Raw genomic sequence first — 13,547 nt, 5'->3', positions numbered from 1 at the left:
TTCGGGAGAGGAGGTCCGTGAGCCTGAATATTGAATTTGTGTCCCTTGGCCAGAATTGAAGTTTCGGCGGGTGTTAGATTTCTGGAAGACAGGTTCGTGACCACGTTTGAATGGTCAGTAGGGGCGTTGTCAGGTCGAGGTTGTAATTCTGCCAGCTTCTTCATTTGCTTGGTGCGGTGTTTGTTGGCTTCGGAAGCTGCTGTCTCCTGGGCGAAGGCCTCAATGGGTGTTAGAAGCTTGGGCATCCTGTGCTCGAGCTGTCGACGAGCAAAAAAGGCGTCGGTTTCTTTTTTCTTGATCACTGTGCGGCACTCCCGTATCCGAGCAGTTACTAGGTGCTGTTCTGCCTTGTCGATGATGTTTCGTCCTTCCGGTGTGGAGACCGGGCGTCGGACACGTAGGCAGTGCGGTACGACCTTCGTATCCTTGCACTTCTGGTTGAACTCCAGGTGTGTTTGGTACACCGAGATACTCTTCATAGTCTTGACGTACTTCTTTGCAAGCTGCATAGCTTGCAGCCCGAAGTCTGCGCGAATAGATTGAAAGCTAAACATTTCGACAGATTTGCCTGTCTGGTTGGGTTGATAACTAAATAAAACTTGAAATTTCTCCAACCAACACTTTTATTTTATAAAACCCGACGTTTCGGAGCCGGCTCGGCTCCTTCTTCAGGGGTGCATGACGCGGGGCTGCGTGCAGCTATAAGTAAAGGAATGGTCGAGGGGGAGAAGAAGGGGGGGGGGGGGAGAATGGGGAGGGGGTGAGATGTGTGTGAAAGGAATGAGAAGGAAGGAGGGCGGTTTAGACGAGTGAGGGTGCCGCAGGTGCAGGTGTGCTCGCTGGCGACTTTTTTCTTTTCTTCTGTGAAGTGGCCAGGAGAGAGCGAAGACCTTGCAAGTATCATTCGCCGCCAAAAACGCAACGACAGGCCCCGGGAAGAAAATAACAAGCAGCAAACAACTACATCTCAAAAGTACGTCACTGTCCCCTATGTCCGAGGCGCCAGCGAAACCATCGCCCGTATTCTAAGAAAAGAGGGAATTCGAGTGGCGCACAAGCCTTCAAACACTTTGGGGAGCCTGCTACCGTTCCCAAAAGATCGACCACCAAGAGAAAGAGCCCAAGGCATTGTCTACAAAATTCCCTGCGCCGACTGTGATGCTAGCTACATTGGCGAAACAAAAAACCTAAAAGAAAAAATTCGGCAACACAAGAACGATGTACGAAATTTTTCAAGAGAACGCAACCCCGTAGCTGAACATTCAGAAGATTCCGACCACAGAATAAATTTCGAAGAAACGTTCATCTTGGAGACCGAGACCAATTACCGCAAAAGACGCCTCCTCGAGTCATGGCACATACAGTCTACCGCAAATAACATCAACCGGACAATAGGCAACCTCCCTGCTGCATACTTGCAAGGTCTTCGCTCTCTCCTGGCCACTTCACAGAAGAAAAGAAAAAAGTCGCCAGCGAGCACACCTTTACCTGCGGCACCCTCACTCGTCTAAACCGCCCTCCTTCCTTCTCATTCCTTTCACACACATCTCACCCCCTCCCCATTCTCCCCCCCCCCCACCTTCTTCTCCCCCTCGACCATTCCTTTACTTATAGCTGCACGCAGCCCCGCGTCATGCACCCCTGAAGAAGGAGCCGAGCCGGCTCCGAAACGTTGGGTTTTATAAAATAAAAGTGTTGGTTGGAGAAATTTCAAGTTTTATTTAGTTATCAACCCAACCAGACAGGCAAATCTGTCGAAATGTTTAGCTTTCAATCTATTCGCGCAGACTTCGGGCTGCAAGCTATGCAGCTTGCAAAGAAGTACGTCAAGACTATGAAGAGTATCTCGGTGTACCAAACACACCTGGAGTTCAACCAGAAGTGCAAGGATACGAAGGTCGTACCGCACTGCCTACGTGTCCGACGCCCGGTCTCCACACCGGAAGGACGAAACATCATCGACAAGGCAGAACAGCACCTAGTAACTGCTCGGATACGGGAGTGCCGCACAGTGATCAAGAAAAAAGAAACCGACGCCTTTTTTGCTCGTCGACAGCTCGAGCACAGGATGCCCAAGCTTCTAACACCCATTGAGGCCTTCGCCCAGGAGACAGCAGCTTCCGAAGCCAACAAACACCGCACCAAGCAAATGAAGAAGCTGGCAGAATTACAACCTCGACCTGACAACGCCCCTACTGACCATTCAAACGTGGTCACGAACCTGTCTTCCAGAAATCTAACACCCGCCGAAACTTCAATTCTGGCCAAGGGACACAAATTCAATATTCAGGCTCACGGACCTCCTCTCCCGAAAATTGTATCTGCTCTTGAAGACGGCCTCCAACAGCTGAAAACAGGTCCTCGAGAAGAAGTCAGGCTCAAAACAGTCGGAGTACTGAAAGGTCTGCATTCACGCCGAAATGAAGAGAATTTACCACGGGATGAACGGCAGGCGCTCAACGACCTCCAGAGAGACACGACCATCGTAATCCTCCCAGCGGACAAAGGCAACACAACAGTCGTTCTGGACAGACAGGACTATGACGAGAAAATTTCTTCTCTACTCAACAATCAAGAATACAAAAAATTGAAGAAGGACCCCACAACAAGTACCCGGGCAAAATTGAACAAGGCATTAGAAGAAGTTTTCAAAAACCTCCCAAACCACCGAAACCTCTACCTGCAGTTATCGTGCACCAACGGATCAGCCCCAGCCTTCTACGGTCTGCCCAAAGTCCATAAACCTGGGACTCCTCCACGCCCAATTGTCGACTTCCGTTTCTCCCCCCTCCGTGCGTTGTCGGAATACCTGCACAAGCTCATAACACCAATCACGGGAAAAACCGCGACCCACGTCCGACACGCCGGGCATTTCATCGAACTCGTATCCCAGGTGAGCCTTGAGGCCGACGAGTGCCTTGTTTCCTTTGACGTGGTGTCCCTTTTCACAAATGTCCCTGTAAATCTCGCGTTGGCCGCCACTCGAGAAGCCCTACAACGCGACGATACACTCAGCGCACGAACCCCACTCAGTGTAGACGAGATATGCCGCCTTCTGGAACTATGCTTATCAAACACATACTTCTCATGCCGAGGAGAATTCTACAAACAAGTTAAGGGAACACCAATGGGTGCCTCCATCTCTGTCGCTATGGCGAATATAACTATGCAGCACATCGAAGAACGAGCTCTCAACTCTTTCCGCCCACCGCCAAAAATTTTTCTGAGATATGTCGATGACTGTTTCTCAATTATTAAGAAATCTGAAATACAAAATCTCCTCTCTCATCTAAATTCCATACAACCGGAGATTCAGTTCACCCTAGAAATGGAGAAGCGAGGCGCCCTGCCGTTTTTGGACGTTCTGGTGACCCGAAAAAACAACTGCCTGCGATTCTCCGTATACCGAAAACCCACCCACACAGGGCGATATCTGCATTTCACTTCAAACCACCCGACAAGCCATAAAGCGTCAGTTGTGAAGACCTTATTACAAAGAGTGGAAACACATTGCACCACAGAGCCCGACAAAGCAAACGAAAAACGCTTAATATTCAAGGAACTAACAATGAACGGCTACCCAAAAAAATTTATCCGGAAAATCATTCGCCGCCAAAAACGCAACGACAGGCCCCGGGAAGAAAATAACAAGCAGCAAACAACTACATCTCAAAAGTACGTCACTGTCCCCTATGTCCGAGGCGCCAGCGAAACCATCGCCCGTATTCTAAGAAAAGAGGGAATTCGAGTGGCGCACAAGCCTTCAAACACTTTGGGGAGCCTGCTACCGTTCCCAAAAGATCGACCACCAAGAGAAAGAGCCCAAGGCATTGTCTACAAAATTCCCTGCGCCGACTGTGATGCTAGCTACATTGGCGAAACAAAAAACCTAAAAGAAAGAATTCGGCAACACAAGAACGATGTACGAAATTTTTCAAGAGAACGCAACCCCGTAGCTGAACATTCAGAAGATTCCGACCACAGAATAAATTTCGAAGAAACGTTCATCTTGGAGACCGAGACCAATTACCGCAAAAGACGCCTCCTCGAGTCATGGCACATACCGTCTACCGCAAATAACATCAACCGGACAATAGGCAACCTCCCTGGTGTATACTTGCAAGGTCTTCGCTCTCTCCTGGCCACTTCACAGAAGAAAAGAAAAAAGTCGCCAGCGAGCACACCTGCACCTGCGGCACCCTCACTCGTCTAAACCGCCCTCCTTCCTTCTCATTCCTTTCACACACATCTCACCCCCTCCCCATTCTCCCCCCCCCCCACCTTCTTCTCCCCCTCGACCATTCCTTTACTTATAGCTGCACGCAGCCCCGCGTCATGCACCCCTGAAGAAGGAGCCGAGCCGGCTCCGAAACGTCGGGTTTTATAAAATAAAAGTGTTGGTTGGAGAAATTTCAAGTTTTATTTAGTTATCAACCCAACCAGACAGGCAAATCTGTCGAAATGTTTAGCTTTCTCCTGGATTCGACGCAACGTGCGCGCAAATGCGAGATGGCCTGCTGTTGGCTCATCGTGCAACGCCTGCAGAATTTCCTGCCGTAGATTTTTCGGCACTAAAAGAAGCTGCGCGGTCTTGTTGGGTGCGAAGTTCTTCTTCACGAGGAGGCCATTGCTTAACACGAACGATGATAAATGTCGCCTGAGCACACCAGGAGGGGAAGCGGTCTTTCCTTCCAAGTAATCGGCTAGCGCTTTCAGCTCAGGGTCTGATCGCTGTTGTTCTGCGAAACTGCTGGCGCTTAGCGGTCCCAAAAAGGCGTCGTCGTCATCGTCCTTCGGGGGAGCATCAACGGGAGCGCGGGATAAGCCTTCTGCGTCGGAATGCTTCCGGCCCGACTTATAGACTACAGTCATGTCAAATTCTTGAAGTCGTAGGCTCCATCTGGCAAGGCGGCTGGAAGGATCTTTCAAGTTAGCCAGCCAGCAGAGCGCGTGATGGTCGCTTACCACCTTGAATGGTCGGCTGTATAGGTATGGACGAAACTTAGAAGTGGCCCAGATGATTGCAAGGAACTCCTTCTCGGTCGTCGAGTAATTGACTTCGGCTTTTGTGAGGGACCTGCTAGCGTAGGCGATTTCTTTCTCCTGCCCGACACTCTTCTGGACGAGAAAGGCTCCTAGGCCCACACTGCTCGCGTCAGTGTGAATTTCGGTCTCGGCGTTTTCATCAGTTGCCAAGTACAGGAGGGCATTGCAGGCGGCGCTTAAGTTCGTAGAAGGCTTCTCCTTGCAGCGCTTTCCATTTAAAAGGTACGTCAGCCTTTGTAAGCTGCGTCAACGGTTCGGCGATCCGCGAAAAGTTTCTGACAAATCGTCGATAATAAGCGTACAGCCCAAGGAATCGGCGCACAGCTTTCTTGTCGGCAGGTGGTGGGAATTGTGCGATTGCAGCTGTTTTCTCCGGGTCTGGGGGAATACCGTTCTTGCTAACGATGTGACCTAGGAACCGGAGATCTTCGTAAGCGAAGTGACACTTCTCTGCTTTTAGTGTTAGTCCCGATGACTTGATGGCTTCCAGCACTGTCTGTAGTCGTTTTAGGTGGTCTTCAAAGTTTGACGAGAAGACAACAACGTCGTCCAAATATACCAAACAAATTTGCCACTTCAAGCCTGCCAGGACTGTGTCCATTACTCGTTGAAACGTGGCTGGTGTGGAGCAGAGGCCAAAAAGCATCATCTTGAACTCATAAAGGCCGTCTGGTGTGATGAATGCGGTCTTCTCGCGATCTCTTTCGTCGACCTCAATTTGCCAATATCCGCTCTTCAGGTCCATCGATGAGAAGTACCTTGCATTTCAGAGCCGGTCGAGAGTGTCGTCGATGCGGGGAAGCGGGTAGACATCCTTCTTCGTTATGCTATTCAAGCGGCGGTAATCAACGCAGAAGTGAAGTGTGCTGTCTCTCTTGTTGACCAAAACGACTGGTGCCGCCCAGGGGCTGTTCGATGGCTGGATTACGTCATCACGCAGCATTTCCTCAACTTGATCGCGAATGGCCTGCCATTCTCACGGTGATACACGATAAGGGCTTTGGCGCAGATGTCGGTCGTGTTCGTCCGTTATAATGCGGTGCTTGGCCAGTGGTGTTTGTCGTACCATCGATGATGACGAGAAGCACTCCCTGTAGTTTCCAAGAAGACTGCGACTCTGGTTTTTCCTGCTGTGGGTCAATACTGGGTTGATGTCAAATGTGGGCTGACAGAATTGGTCCGGTGCGTCTTCCAGTGGTTGGTCGTGGAGGGCGAATACGTCTTTGAGGTCCGCTAATTCGTCGAGCCCTCAGTCCCCTCGGCCCTCAGTCACCAGCGGCTGCGGAACAACTGACCACGGCGGCGGTCAGACCTGTGACGCAGCAGGGGGTGCTAAGAAACCCTGGCTCCGCTGGACATGCCGCCATTGGAAACTGACCCTGGCAACGTTTAATGCTGGAACCCTAGCTAGTGAAGCTAGTTTAGCAGTGCTCTTACAGGAACTAGAAGGTATGAAATGGAATGTCATAGGGCTTAGTGAGATTAGGAGGCCCAATGAGGCATATACTGTACTGAAGGATCGGCATGTACTGTGTTATCGAGGTTTGCCGGAGAGGCGAGAACTAGGAGTAGGTTTCCTTGTCAATAAGTATATAGCGGGTAATATCGATGAATTCTATAGTATTAATGAGAGGGTAGCAGGCATCGTAATTAGGCCTAATAAGCGGTATAAACTGAAGGTTGTACAGGCATATGCACCTACATGTAGCTATGATGACCAGGCAGTTGAAAGCTTCTACGAAGATGTAGAATCGGCATTGCGAAAAGTAAAGACGCAATATACTGTACTAATGGGCGACTTCAATGCCAAGGTAGGGAAAAAGCAGGCAGGAGACAAGGCAGTAGGTGACTATGGCATTGGTTCTAGGAATAGCAGGGGGGATTTATTAGTTGAGTTTGCAGAGCGCACTAACTTACGAATCATGAATACCTTCTTCAGCAAACGGAAGAACCGGAAATGAACATGGAAATGTCCGAACGGGGAGACTAAAAATGAAATCGACTTTATAATGTGTTCAACCTCCGCCATTATGCAAGATGTAGAGGTAATCGGGAAAGTGCGATGCAGTGACCACAGGGTGGTGAGGTCCCGAATTAGCCTAAATCTGCAGAAGGAACGCAACACATTAGTTAGAAAGAAACCCATCAACGAATTAGCAGTGAGGGGAGGGCAGAAGAGTTCAGGATCTCGCTACAGAATAGGTATTCAGCTCAAACCGACGATGGCGACATTACCCTAGAAGCAAGGAACAATAATTTCAGAGATATCATTACTGAGTGCACTGTAGACGTAGGCGGTAGGACAGTTAGAGAGGATACCGGTAAGCTGTCTAAGGAGACGAAAGATTTGATTAAGAAAAGCCAGAGAATGAAAGCTTCCAATCCAACAGACCGGATCGAATTGACCGAGATATCAAAGCTAATCAATAAGCGCAAGTTGACCGATATAAGGAAGTATAACATGGAGAAAATTGAGCATGACGGGGGAAGCCTTAAAGCGGTAAAGAAGAAATTGGGCATAGGCAAAAACCAGATGTATGCGATAAGGGACAAGGCGGGCAACATCATCACGAATGTGGATAAGATAGTCAAAGTAGCCGAGGAGTTCTATACAAATCTCTACAGTAGCCAAAGTAGTCAGGACCGTAATGAGATTGGCGGTTGGGAAAAACATTCAGACGTTCCACCAGTGACGCAGGACGAGGTCAAGAAAGCATTAGAAACTATGAAAAGGGGAAAATCAGCTGGAGAGGATCAGATAACTACGGATTTGCTGAAGGACGGGGGGGGATATCGTGCTAGAAAAACTGGCCACCTTGTATACGCAGTGCCTGGTGTTATTGACGGTACCGGAACCATGGAAGAATGCAAACATTATCCTCATTCATAAAAAAAGGGACTCTAAGGACCTTAAAAATTACAGACCAATATACATAGCATTCATTGATTACGAAAAAGCATTTGACTCAGTTGAAGCCTCGGCGATGATGCAGGCATTGCGAATTCAGGGGGTAGACGAGCCATACGTGAAAGTGCTGGAAGATATATACAGTGGCTGCACAGCAACCATAGTTCTGCATAAAGAAAGTAACAAAATTCCCATAAAGAAAGGTGTTAGGCAAGGAGACACAATCTCACCAGTACTATTCACAGCTTGCTTAGAGAAAGTATTCAGAGACTTGGAATGGGAGCAGTTAGGGATAAGGGTAGATGGAGAATACCTCAGTAATCTGCGATTTTCTGAGGATATTGCCTTGCTAAGCAACTCGGGAGATGAACTGCAAATAATGATTGATGACCTAGACAGGAAAAGTAGAAAGGTAGGCTTGAAAATCAATATGCAGAAGACTAAGGTAATGTTCAACAGCCTCGGGAAGGAAGAGGAGTTTACATTAGGTAGCGAAATACTGGAAGTAGTAGGCGAATATGTCTACTTAGGACAGGTAGTAACCGCAGATCCGGGCCATGAAAAGGAAATAACAAGAAGAATAAGATTGGGAAGGAGCGCATTTGGCAAGCACTCGCAAATTATGTCTAGCAGCTTACCGGTATCGCTAAAGAGAAAAGTATATAACAGTTGCATCTTACCTGTACTCACCTGTGGCGCTGAAACGTGGAGGCTAACCAAGAGAGTTCTACTTAAGTTGAGGACAACCCAGAGGGCTATGGAACGAAAAATGCTAGGGGTAACATTAAGAGATAGGAAGCGTGCAGAGTGGGCCAGAGAAATAACTCAAGTTACCGACATTCTAGAGGAAATTAAGAAGAAGAAATGGACATGGGCAGGACATGTAGTGCAAAGAGAGGATAACCGATGGTCGCTTAGGGTAACAAACTGGATTCCAAGGGAAGGAAAGCGTAGCAGGGGGCGGCAGAAAGTTAGCTGAGCGGATGAGATTAAGAAGTTCGCAGGGGTCAAGTGGATGCAGCTAGCACAGAACCGGGTTAAGTGGAGAAATATGGGAGAGGCATCCGCCCTGGCGGGTGTATATTGTCACGTCTCGATAGAACGCCAAGGAGGACCCAAAGATAGGACGGGTTTAATAATCAACCTGGACGAGTCTTGTGCTCCAACTTCCTTCTCTTCCAGGCTCGCGCTTGTGGGGCCAGTCATCATCTTTGGCGTCGTCTTCTATGCGGCATTTGCCCCCTCCTCAGGAAGCATCGTCCCGATGAGCATAAAAGGGAGTAGGAGGTCAAGGTCAGTCCGAGTTGTACGGCTTCATGCGTACAACGTGGACGACGCCGGCTTGTTGCTGGCGTCGCTTTGAGGTCGACAGCCCGTCTGGCACCACCTCATAAGTGACGTCGGTTAAACGTCGCTGGACAACATATAGCCCGAAATATCGCCGCAATAGTTTTTCGGAGAGTCCACGGCGGCGAATAGGCGTCCAGACCCACACTTTCTCGCCAGGTTCGTACATGACATGTCGGTGTCTATGATTGTAGCGTCGTGCATCATGCTCTTGCTGATTCTTGATCCGCACACGCGCTAGTTGGCGGGCTTCCTCTGCACGCTGAGCGATTTCCTCGGCGTCCTGATCGAGATCGTCGGTGTCGGCATTCGGGAGCAACATTGCATCCAGCATAGTTGTTACTGGTCGCCCGTGAAGGAGGCTGAATGGTGTCATACGAGTGGTGTCTTGGCGTGCCGTATTGTAGGCGAACGTGACGTAGGGAAGAATTTCGTCCCAATTCTTGTGGTTCATGTCAACGTACATGCAAAGGATGTCTGCGATGGTTTTATTGAGGCGTTCCGTCAACCCATTGCTTTGGGGGTGGTAGGCTGTAGTTTTACGGTGACTGGTACCACTGAGGCGGAGAACGGTCTCCAAAAGTTCAGCCGTAAATGCAGTTCCTCGGTCAGTTATAATGAGCGCCGGAGCGCCATGCCTCAGGACAATGTTCTCCACGAAGAACCGAGCTGCTTTGGCGGCGGTACCCCTTGGCAGAGCCTTGGTCTCCGCGTAGCGGGTTAGATAATCGGTGGCGACAATTATCCATTTATTTCCGGCTGTCGACGTCGGAAATGGTCCCAGGAGGTCCATGCCGATTTGCTTAAAAGGTGTTGTTGGCACTTGAAGAGGATGGAGTAGGCCAGCTGGTTTTACAGGGGGTGACTTACGGCGCTGGCAGTCTATGCACGTACGTACATAGTGTTTCACTGTCGCAGGCAGTTTTGGCCAGTAGTATCCGTGCTGGACTCTAGCCAACGTGCGGGTGTAGCCTAGGTGACCGGCGGTTGGCTCGTCGTGACACGCTTGCAAAACTTCATTGCGGAGAACAGATGGGACGACGAGTAGATGACTGTTTCCCCCAGGGCGGAAGTTCTTCTTGTAAAGTACGTTGTTGCGAATAAAGAATGAAGAGATTACTCGGGTGAAAATCTTAGGCACAACGGTAGTTCGTTTTTCCAAGAAATCAATAAGAGGGAGCAATTCCTGATCTTCTCGCTGCTGTTGGGAAAGCGTTGCGTCATCTATGACACCTAAAAACGCAGTGTCTTCATCGGTCATAGTGGAAGGTTCGACCGGCGCTCGCGAAAGGCAGTCAGCATCCGTGTGCTTTTTTCCAGATTTGTAAATAACTGTCATGTCGAATTCTTGTAATCGAAGGCTCCAACGCGCGAGTCTCCCTGAAGGGTCCTTTAGATTCGTCAGCCAACAGAGCGAGTGATGGTCGCTAACGACTTGAAAGGGGCGAGCGCACAAATAAGGGCGGAACTTCATAACCGCCCATACCACTGCAAGGCATTCTTTTTCGGTTGCCGAGTAGTTCGCTTCTGCTTTAGATAGGGTCCTGCTGGCGTAAGCAATTACTTTTTCCACACCATCCTGGCGCTGCACCAGCACAGCACCTAAGCCCACGTTGCTGGCATCCGTATGAAGCAGTGTAGGGGCGTCGTCATCAAAGTGCGCCAGGACACGTGGTGTCTGTAAACGTCTCCGCAGCTCATTAAACGCTTGTTCCTGTTCTTCACCCCAGTGAAAGACAGTGTTGTCACGCGTCAGCGAAGTTAATGGCCAGGCAATTCGTGAGAATCCAGCAATAAACCGGCGGTAATAGGCGCAAAGACCCAGAAAACGCGCAATGTCTTTTTGTCCGTAGGTGTCGGGAACTTGGCGACTGCGAAGAGCTTTTCAGGATCAGGCCGGACACCTTCTTGGCTAACGACGTGACCTAAGAATTGCAGCTCCTCGTACCCGAAGTGGCACTTCTCGGGTTTTAGTGTGAGGCCCGCAGATCGTATGGCCTGAAATACAGCTAGCAGGCGGCGTAGATGCTCTTCAAATGTGGCCGAAAACACAATCACGTCGTCGAGATACACCAGGCATGTTTGCCACTTAAGTCCCGAGAGCACAGTATCCATCAACCTCTGAAATGTTGCTGGTGCTGAGCATAAACCGAACGGAAGGACCTTAAACTGGTACAATCCGTCGGGAGTGACGAATGCTGTCTTCTCCCGATCTCTCTCGTCTACTTCTATCTGCCAATATCCACTTTTCAAGTCCATTGATGAGAAGTAACGTGCATTTCGTAGGCGATCAAGGGAATCGTCGATGCGAGGAAGAGGGTACACGTCTTTTTTAGTTACTTGCTTGAGCTTGCGGTAATCTATGCAAAATCGTAAGCTGCCGTCCTTCTTTTTAACAAGTACAACGGGGGAAGCCCAGGGGCTCTGTGACGGCTGGATAACGTCGTCTCTAAGCATTTCGGCCACCTGGCGCTGAATGGCTGCACGTTCTTTCGGAGCTACACGGTAAGGATTTTGTCGAATCGGGCGAATCGAGTCATCCGTGATGATTCGATGTTTTGTCAAAGGCGTTTGGCCGATCCGCGATTCGGAAGCAAAGCAGTCTCGAAATTGATCTATGAGATCCAAAAGACGGTCCCGTTCTGAAGAAGACAAATTTGGACTCACATCGACGATGGTTACGGGCGTCTTGCACATTGATCCTTCCTGTTGCAGTGAGAAGCAGTGCTGCGCATTTGGGACGCTGTCGAAAAAGGCCACAGTTCTGCCTTTCGGAATTTGCTGACGCTCGTCGCTGAAGTTTGTAAGCAGCACTTCGGTCTGTCCATTGGTCAAGTTGACTAGCCCTCGAGCTATAGAAACACCTCGGCTTAGTACCAGGGCGACTGCCCTTTCGGCGATACCATCGCCGGTATGCGCCATGTCGCACTTCACTTCAACAAGAGAGCATGATCGCGGAGGTAATGTCACTGTCTCATTGGCGGACGCGTAAGGGCATCAGTGGTACTTCCGCATAACCAAGATCTTCATGATTGTTCGTGAAGGCAACGACGCTGTCACGAATGCTGATTACAGCCCCATGAAGACGCAGAAAGTTCATGCCCAAGATGAGATCTTTGCAACAGTCAGGGAGAATAACGAAGCTGCCAACAAACACCGCGTTTCCTATTCCTATCCGGGCAGTGCACTTCCCTGTCGGTGCCAATAGCTGGCCCCCAGCGCTTCTTATTACTGGCCCAGTCCATTCGGTTTTTACTTTGCGCAGCGTGTTAGCCAGTTTCTGGCTAATAATTGAAAAATCCGCCCCGGTATCCACCAGAGCATGTACCTCCAGCCCATCAATGGAAACGGCGAGGTCAGCGCTAACAACGTTATCTGGGTTGCTCGTCTCTTTCGGCATTTTCGGCGGAAGTGCGGCAAGGTCAGCGGTGTCAGCTTCGTCGTCGGGGCTGCTCATCTGGTGCGGCATTTTCGGTGGTAATGTAGCCGGCATTTTCGGCGGTAGTGCAGCAATGTCAATACTAACGGCAGCGTCAGAAGCACGGGGTGTCGGCAGTTGCGGCGGTGGTGAGGGTTTTGACACTTTTAGACTGTGTGCAACCTCCCCTCGCGAGGTTGCGGCTGTTAGTTTCCCCGGTGAGGGCTAGGGGACCGCCGTCCGCCAACGTCAGTATTGCCACGACGCATCGGCGGAGAATAACGCTGTGGCGATGGGGAGGAGCGGCGGCGGAAGCCCGGGGATTCGGTTTCCCTGCTGACCGGAAGGCCGTCCTCGGTTTGGGCAGTGTCAGCGTCGAAGCGGCGGCGAGCAGAAGCAGATGGAAAGGCCCGCCCCTCTTCGCGGTAACGGCAGTACCGATATACGTGGCCAGGTTGTCCGCAGTAGAAACAGAGTGGCCGGCTGTCATAACTGCGCCACCTGTCCGTTCGGCGTGGTTGAGAGCGCCTGGAAGGCGCCCACTGAGTCCCCTGGAAGAATCGCGTCTCCTGACGGCTTGGTGAGCTCGGTGAGGCGTGGTCTGGAGGCGGGCGACGTAGGACCGCGGCGTAGCTCTCAGTTTGCGGCTTGTGATAAGGTGCAGGAATGTTGGCCGTGTAGTTGACCGGTTGTGGAACGCGGTATGGTGGTTCGGAAATGGCTGCCGCGTTGTCGACTGGATGAAACTCGTTGCACTGGGCAGACGGTGATAGGGAGCACCGAATTTCATTCCTTACAGCCTGCACGAGGGCCTCTGACGACTGAGCT

Source organism: Amblyomma maculatum, chromosome 3 (assembly GCF_055883805.1).
Source record: "Amblyomma maculatum isolate TAMU_Amacu chromosome 3, ASM5588380v1, whole genome shotgun sequence".
NCBI classification, from domain to species: domain Eukaryota; kingdom Metazoa; phylum Arthropoda; class Arachnida; order Ixodida; family Ixodidae; genus Amblyomma; species Amblyomma maculatum.
Note: the sequence above shows the minus strand (reverse complement) of the source record.